Raw genomic sequence first — 7,585 nt, 5'->3', positions numbered from 1 at the left:
TTGCTACTGACCGGCCGACTGCATTCGGTCAGTCCCAAAATGATCAAATTATTTTTTATCTAGTGAGTCATCCACCCACGCTTTAGAACCTTATAGACCTTCAATGTACTTTTTTTCTGCACGTCTGTTTTTCTAAAAACACAGCGTTACGTAACTGTGCGTAAATTATGTCCGATTTTCTCGGACATTGCACGATTATAACAAGCTGTCGGTTTGCTGGATGTAAGAGAATACGTTGCGCTTTGAGGTTCGTGTGTCTAGGTCAAATGCTAAAAGCTGCTTGGCTTTCATCCATCTAACTTTGGCTTGACTTCCGTTGTATTTTGCTCAATCCAGCTGCTACAATAGAACAATCAAGGTCAAACTATCCGCCCAATAAGACGGTCAAACGACAAATATATTGGGTGGACTCCAGGGCTGTCTGCTCCCCGATAATCCCTGTTTTCCTTGCCCCATATACGCCGTATACGGCGCTGACCATCACCAAATGGTGCTCTTCTTGATCGTACACCAAAAAGAGCGCCATTTACTACACATGTCATTAAATCGCCCCGTCTTGTCCCATCTCATAAGCGTCCGATTGCCTCTATTACGCACAGTCCGCAGCAGTGGTAGTGCTGGCACAAAGTACACCCAACACATCCTTCTATTGTCGGTCATCTTACACTGCTTACACTCGCAATGTCTTCTGTTGTCGGGCTGCACATTCAGTTCTTGTTCGTCGGAACGAACAACTCTGCTGCTACAACAGCCGCAGCCTCAGCTATAGCTAATTTGGTCGTTCAAAAATGACCGCTATTTCGTCTGCTAGACAAGATAGGCTTGTTTGTAGTGGGCAAATTGGTGGACAACTACTGCGCAGGATCTCCTACGCCCTTTACGACGAGACGAACAGCGTCGTCAATTTGAGCTGCAGTCCTGGTTGATCATCACATCTAATCGACGTTATATGGCCGTAGTTGTTGTTATGATCGTGACGAGTCGCTACAAGCCGCGCAAGTTCAAAGACGTCACAAAAATTGTTTCGGTGTGGGGTTTGGTTCGTAGCGCGCTTAACGCGCATAGCACCTTTGCAGTCACAGGCATACGTGCTGCAAGTTATATTGATATAACAGAGACGCGACTAGCGAGGTGGGCGTTACCACCCTCTTTTTGCCGACCTGGTTGTTTGCTGGTGGGCGTACACTCATGCAGCGCATCCGGAACGTCACAATTGTGATTATTTTTACCAATATAGTCATCGTGCAATAGAGAGAGAGAAAGAGAACTACAACCAGTTTGCCTTGTACAAGAAAGAGCGAAAGTTTATGAAAAATGACAGAATGCAAACGACTGAGCAAAAGAAAACCTGCATCAGTGTGATGACATGCAACGTAATACGGTACTTTACTGACTGGGCCGCTAAACGCTTCGAAAGCCAAAATCAGCAGTATTAATAGTAATAGTTGTTGTAATAGCGGTAAAAATGGTTGTTCCATTAGCATGTATGAACGAAGAGGGAAAATTTCAACTGAAGGGGAAGACGGAATTTAAAAAAGAAAAGCTTAAATGCGATGGTCTCGTGAAAGGCGAAAACCGTTTTGCCTTCGTATGCGTGCCAAGGGTTGCGCGAACACAAAATTTGACTTTTGCTTCCCAGCGATAAACCGTAACGGTACCACGACAACGGTCTCCTGCGGTGCGTCGAGAATAACTTGCTAACGCTCACGCTCGTATATATGAGACGAATGTATAGATGAACGTATACGACATCGTAGAGATGAAGAACATACATAATTTGTTTGTTATACGCTAAAGCACTAGACAATAACCGCATCAGCAGCGACGATGTCGTTGGTGGCAGAGCTTCTAGCTGCGTTCTTCTTGTCATTAGTTTGCCCATGGTGACAAAGTAAGATCCATTGTCCAGAGGCATTATGATTTTGTCGTAATACAACAATAAATTGTACGAGAAGATATATTATGATTGAAAAATGATACCAAATATACAAGTATTACAAATATCAAAAGCTCAGCTCGACATGGTTACCTTTGTTTCGGAAGTTGGTCGTGATGAAGTGCAATTCGGATTAAAAAATACTGTTTTATATAGATCAAACGTCCGAGAAAAATCATGAATAATACAAGTAAACAGATGCCAGGACAGATTAGATTATAAGGTGTTTATACTACTACTACGAAATACGTATGCTTCATTTGTAGGTGTTTTTCAAGTTGACGAGAAATTACTGGTTATAAAATGTAAGACGCAGATCTATGCCCACCTGTCTAAAGAAACGGATAACAGCAGCACTGGACGTAAAATTTGAAATATTAGATGTATCCCACTGGCAGGCGGATGCTCGTGTGGACGAGGCATCCGTTTATCTAATACGCATATCTCTGTAAAATAATAGCAAAGCACTATATATGCCGAGTCCTTTGGCCATCATTTCAGAAAAGACCAGCAGAAGTCCTGAACAACGCATAGATGTGTTTTAAAACAATAACAGCGATAACATCGGAGGCGAGCATATATATATATATAAATTACAGCTAAATCGCCACTATTATTGGTTGCCAAGCAAACCCTTTCACGGACCATGTCCTTGTCTGCATCGATATCAAAATGGGTAAAATCTATTTAACATACCGTATTAGTGGTAAAACTTACATCTCTAATAGTTAAACGTTATGGGATCTATGAGTATGACATGGTAGTATGACGCAGCGACAACTTTTCTTCCCTTGTACTTTTGTTTGCCCAGTTTCACTCTCTTGTTTCAGGCCGTCTAACATGAGTAATTCAGGGGCTAGGTGTGTAAACAATTGAGGCTTCTAGGTAGAAATAGGTCAATTTCGCTTTTTGTTAGTTCGGTCCTTCAGCTATAATTTAAGTATGTTCTTGGTTATCATTTAATGACAAAGTTTAATAATCGAATCAGTACTCACCATCCCTATCCATGTTAAGCAAACGTGTTGACTATAACTTGAATCATGTTTCTTGATATCAAGTCCAAATAATAATTTTTATGTATAAATATGAGGAAAAGGGCTAGCAGTTGAGAGAGATAATAAGATATAAATATACTGTTTCAGGAAAAACTGGCTTAAACCTCACAAAGAAGTAAGAACATATTTACAGTTACGTACCAACTTTGTTTTTAGTTGAGGACCTATTATTAGTATCCATAATTTTGTTATTAATCATAAGTCCTAGAAGTCTTTCAAACTTGCCCTCTTATTAAATAATACTAACCATAAAGATGGAATTCATTTTGGACTTGGCTGCACATTACATCTAGCACTTTCTACCGTACGCATAAGCATAATGAATACTCATCAACCTGCAATAACCTAACCGTACAGTACACTTTATGAGCCCCACTATTCCTTTCTAGATACCGTATGCTCTCTGTATGGATGCACCCTTGGCCGTTATGCACGTCAGGCATGTATTGTGCTTTGGCAATCTTCGTTAGAATCTTGTGGCATATGGACTGTCTGTCTATGTCAGAAAGCAACGACTCTGATGAGATGAGCTGCTTTCTATTGCTGGTGTATTATTGTAGCAGTCATTGTTGTTGCCCAAGCCAGATTTTCAAATCCCGGCAGCCCTTGTTTTAATAAATGGCGCCGCACACACGTTCTGATCTTAGGCGGCAAGCGATCGTATAGGGGGCGTCAAGTATGCACCAAGAACGGCGCTGCTTCTGCCGCCACTAGCGCCATCACCACGATTATCGAGCCAAACTTGCGTACGGCAAATCACCATTCACCACCAGCAACAACAATCAACTAATCAGCGATCACTTAAAGAATACAAGACCAACGAGCCTTGGCTTGTCGCCTTCTCAAACCCAGTTGTCTGCTATAGCCACTCCCACCACAACCGTCGCCATCGTTGCAGAACCAGCAATGATCGCTGATGGGCCGCGTACCCATAGTTGCCGCTACTGTGCACTATTGCTCTTTGGAAATCTGTTTTAGCTTGAACATTTACGCGCATCTGATTTGTTGAAGCCCCAGCATTCACAAAGGCAGTGCGAGCAGAAACAACAACAAACAACGATAAACATCCAGCGTAAACAAACGGCTTCGTTCGAGCTGCGTGCGCCGCTGAACCGAACAGCGAGGAACAACAACTCGAACGTACACAAAGTTAGAGGCCGACGTCGGGGGCGGCGACAGGGGCATCGGTCGTGTCTCATCGCTACATGCGCGTTCATGAACGCGTGAGCAGCTTTCATGGCTCATTTCTTCAATGTCCGTATCCATAAACGCTGGCATACAATTATAAGGGGAAAGAAAAAACGGGGGGAGACTGGTTAAAATAAAGTACATAAATATAACGGAATTGTTGTTGTGATGCTGACGGTGGTACACCATTTAATATTGTTCGCTTGCCTATTTGTATTAATAAGTTTGTGTATGTGTTTTGGTTGTACCTTTTGATTGTCTCTTCACGGCGGACTAAGGGGATTTAAGTAGAGGGGGCGCAACTACAACAACAACAAACGATATTAACAACATGGCAACCGGGATGATGGAAAGTGCATTGTAAGTGTGAAAAGGGGGAAAAAGTAGTAAACAGGCGGTTCTTGTAGCCATAGTTAACAGCCGGTGATGCCACTTGTGTCGCTGTACCGGCGGTGGCCTATTATCAATGAAGAGGATTGGTGCCATAGCTATAAAGGAAATAGATAAAAGCGAACATTTAGATTGGTCGTATTATATCTTGCCAATATCGGTTCGGCTTCAAGTCGATTTGTCTTTCGTTGCGTTGCGTTCTGGTTCCCGAGAGTTGCTAAGTGACCGAATAGATTAACTTAAGAAAAGGTCTTCTTTATGGCCTAATAGCTAGGTTCGATAAGTCTAAAAAATACGAACACTAAATCTGGTAAACCCTTTTCAGCTCACTCTGAAAATGTTCTTGTTCTTATAGTACCGTAGGACCCGTTTCTCATTATATGTATATACGGGGTAATCATTTTCTCTTTATCTGCAAACATGTATTTCAGAGTGCGGAAGGAACCATGGAGGTGGACAGAAAAACGCCAGCGAATTATAGTTCAAAGGTATAGCGCTCAGATTGCGGGTCTACCGCTAATTCAGCCGATTTTTACGAGTGCTATCTACCAATTACACTCTACGGCACTGCCATAGACGATATTTAGCATTGTGTCGATGAAATACACAAACGCCAAAGGTACGCAGATCGCATGAACTTTCTGACGTAATCTGCCTCAAATCGACTTTTCGCAGGTAAACGGGCAATTTTTTGGCAACACTACGCTCCATTTCCGTACACTGACTTCCGTCCAGTAGCCACGGTATGAAGCGTTTTGTTCGGCTTTGCGCCATAGATGCCAACCTAGCACCCAGCAGCAAAACTACCACGAGTTGAATATTGCTATATCAACTTCGGGAATTCCAGCCATGCTGGACGACATTATTGAAATGTAACATAACAATATGATTAGACTGCTTCTATACATTTTATATACTTTGTAGTGTATACGATTAGCGCTTTCATCGACAACAACAAACAGTAATCTTTTTCTCGGCAACGGATAGCTTTCATCGGATCAGTAGTGACTTCGCTCTTTCTGTCGGTCCTGGCTATGGGTTCCTGATTTCTTTTGGCACTTCCTGTTTATCAGTAACAGTTGCAGTTCTCAACACGATACGGGACGCTCCTGACAAATCATTCAGAAGCTATAGCACGCTGGCTTGAACCAATAATGCTTTCACTTTTTTGGGTGTGTCTGTGGGCTTCTGTGTATATGTCTGTACATGTGTTTCCCGAGTACGGCGATAGGTGGTGTGCTGCTGTGATGCTGGCTAAATCAGCATGCTTCTGCAATGCGAGAGTTCTTTTATGTTCGTGTGGCCATCCGAAGTCAGCCGATCTACCCTTCTCTGCGCCAATTTGCCCTGGACATTATAAACTGCCCATGATAGATCAGCGCAGAAGAAATATAGATTGGCCGCCACGCGTACATTAGTTTCCAGCAAAAGCGATTCATGAGAGGATAAAATCTTTTTGGAGTGCCGCAGCGTCACTGTAGAGAATACGCTTTTATATATATGTATACATATATATGAAAGCGTTGATTCGGCACGAAAACTTCGCGATTTGAGGTTCACGAACCAATTATGTTCGGCAATTTATAGTTCTATTGAGAGATTACATACCCATACTAGAACATATGTCGTTGGCTCTTTTTCTGTCCGTTCCTGTTAGTTCTTAGTAACACTGAGTGCGAAGAATTCTATAAAACAAACCACATATATAGAGATAAATATCTAAGTTAGTGCAAAAAACACAGGCCGAGAATGAGCGCGAAAGCGGGTGAAACATAAGTTGACAAAAATAGCGTACCCGGAGAGAATAATCACGTAAAACAACATCGTTAATCGGTCTCCAATCGAAGGGACAGCGTACGACGCACAAAGGCACGAGAACATATTTTTTAAGATTGCCCTCCGTTGGCGCTACCACCCGCTTCGGTAGCAATCGAGTAACAAGCGAAAAGGTACACAACAATACTTCAGATTTGTGGTGCCCTTCAAAGATATCTGTTGTCGTGAAAGACATTCTGTCCACGGAACCAAGAACAGCGCGGCACTTTTTAGGTATTATACGTTACTACAGGGCAATGGCACGAAGTGCTCTTGCGGTTAGTGTTGATCTTTGGCGTTTGGCGTCGTTATAGATCGCAGAATTAAGTGGTTAGAAACATGTAGCAATTGTGGAAGAATACATCGAATATTAATGGTAGATACACTCACAGCAGGATTACTTCTCTACAAATGCGAGCTTAGTTAGTAAAATTCGCAAGATAAAGATATTTGCAAAATTAAAATAGGTAAACATTTGTCTTTGCCTTAACACAAAGAAAGGTGATGAGTCCGGCTTGCGATTTTTAAAGCGCTCAACAGGGTTATTGTTGTCGTATCAGGAAGTTAATGTATTTTCAGAAAAACGCTTTTATCAACGATTTATCGCCAGGCAATTTGTGGTAGGCATGCGACATCGCTAGTTCTATATGTTTTATCATTAGACTAAATTAATATTTGATTTTGTTATCGGACAATCAGAAGGCAGCGGTTATTTGTGCGTTTTGTGTCAAAAAGATTGATGCAATCACACCGAACGTATCCGTTCCCAGAACAGATATCCGAATCGAAACGGTCACTGCGCGTTGTCGCGGTGTTGGGGTGCAGGTTAATGGTGATTGCCCGCGTTGCTGCAGTGAGATTTTTTAGAAAGCGACGAAGTATCGAGCATTTCCATCGTCGCTGCCTGACCAAGTGAATCAAGCAAATAAACAAACAAACATGGGGCAAACATAATCACATGTAAAAACATTTCATTTTTACAAACACACACATACACACGCGCGCACACATACACAGATAATCAGAGCATGCGTCAATGCAACCGGTGGCAGGCGACCAATGAAAAAAATTGCTTATCGTCAACAGAATTTGTTGACGACGACGACAGCAAAGAAAATGAAATATCACATTGATACCTCCAATATATATATATATATATATACTTAAAATCTAGCGTTAACATTAACCCTGGCTATTTGAC

The 7,585-nt window shown here is 42.0% G+C and overlaps 1 long non-coding RNA gene across 1 annotated transcript; it reads left to right on the top strand.

Annotated features, from left to right (window-relative positions):
• Positions 1 to 839: 839 nt before the first annotated feature.
• On the top strand, positions 840 to 4,336 carry LOC147751793 (uncharacterized). The gene is made up of 2 exons (XR_015315892.1): positions 840 to 2,612; positions 3,079 to 4,336. It is a non-coding gene; the product is annotated as an uncharacterized LOC147751793 (long non-coding RNA).
• The last annotated feature ends 3,249 nt before the right edge of the window (positions 4,337 to 7,585 follow it).

This window comes from Varroa jacobsoni, unplaced genomic scaffold, assembly GCF_002532875.2.
Source record: "Varroa jacobsoni isolate VJ856 unplaced genomic scaffold, vjacob_1.0 contig03838, whole genome shotgun sequence".
In the NCBI taxonomy this organism is placed as follows: domain Eukaryota; kingdom Metazoa; phylum Arthropoda; class Arachnida; order Mesostigmata; family Varroidae; genus Varroa; species Varroa jacobsoni.
Note: the sequence above shows the minus strand (reverse complement) of the source record. Positions and strands in the feature narration are given on the sequence as shown.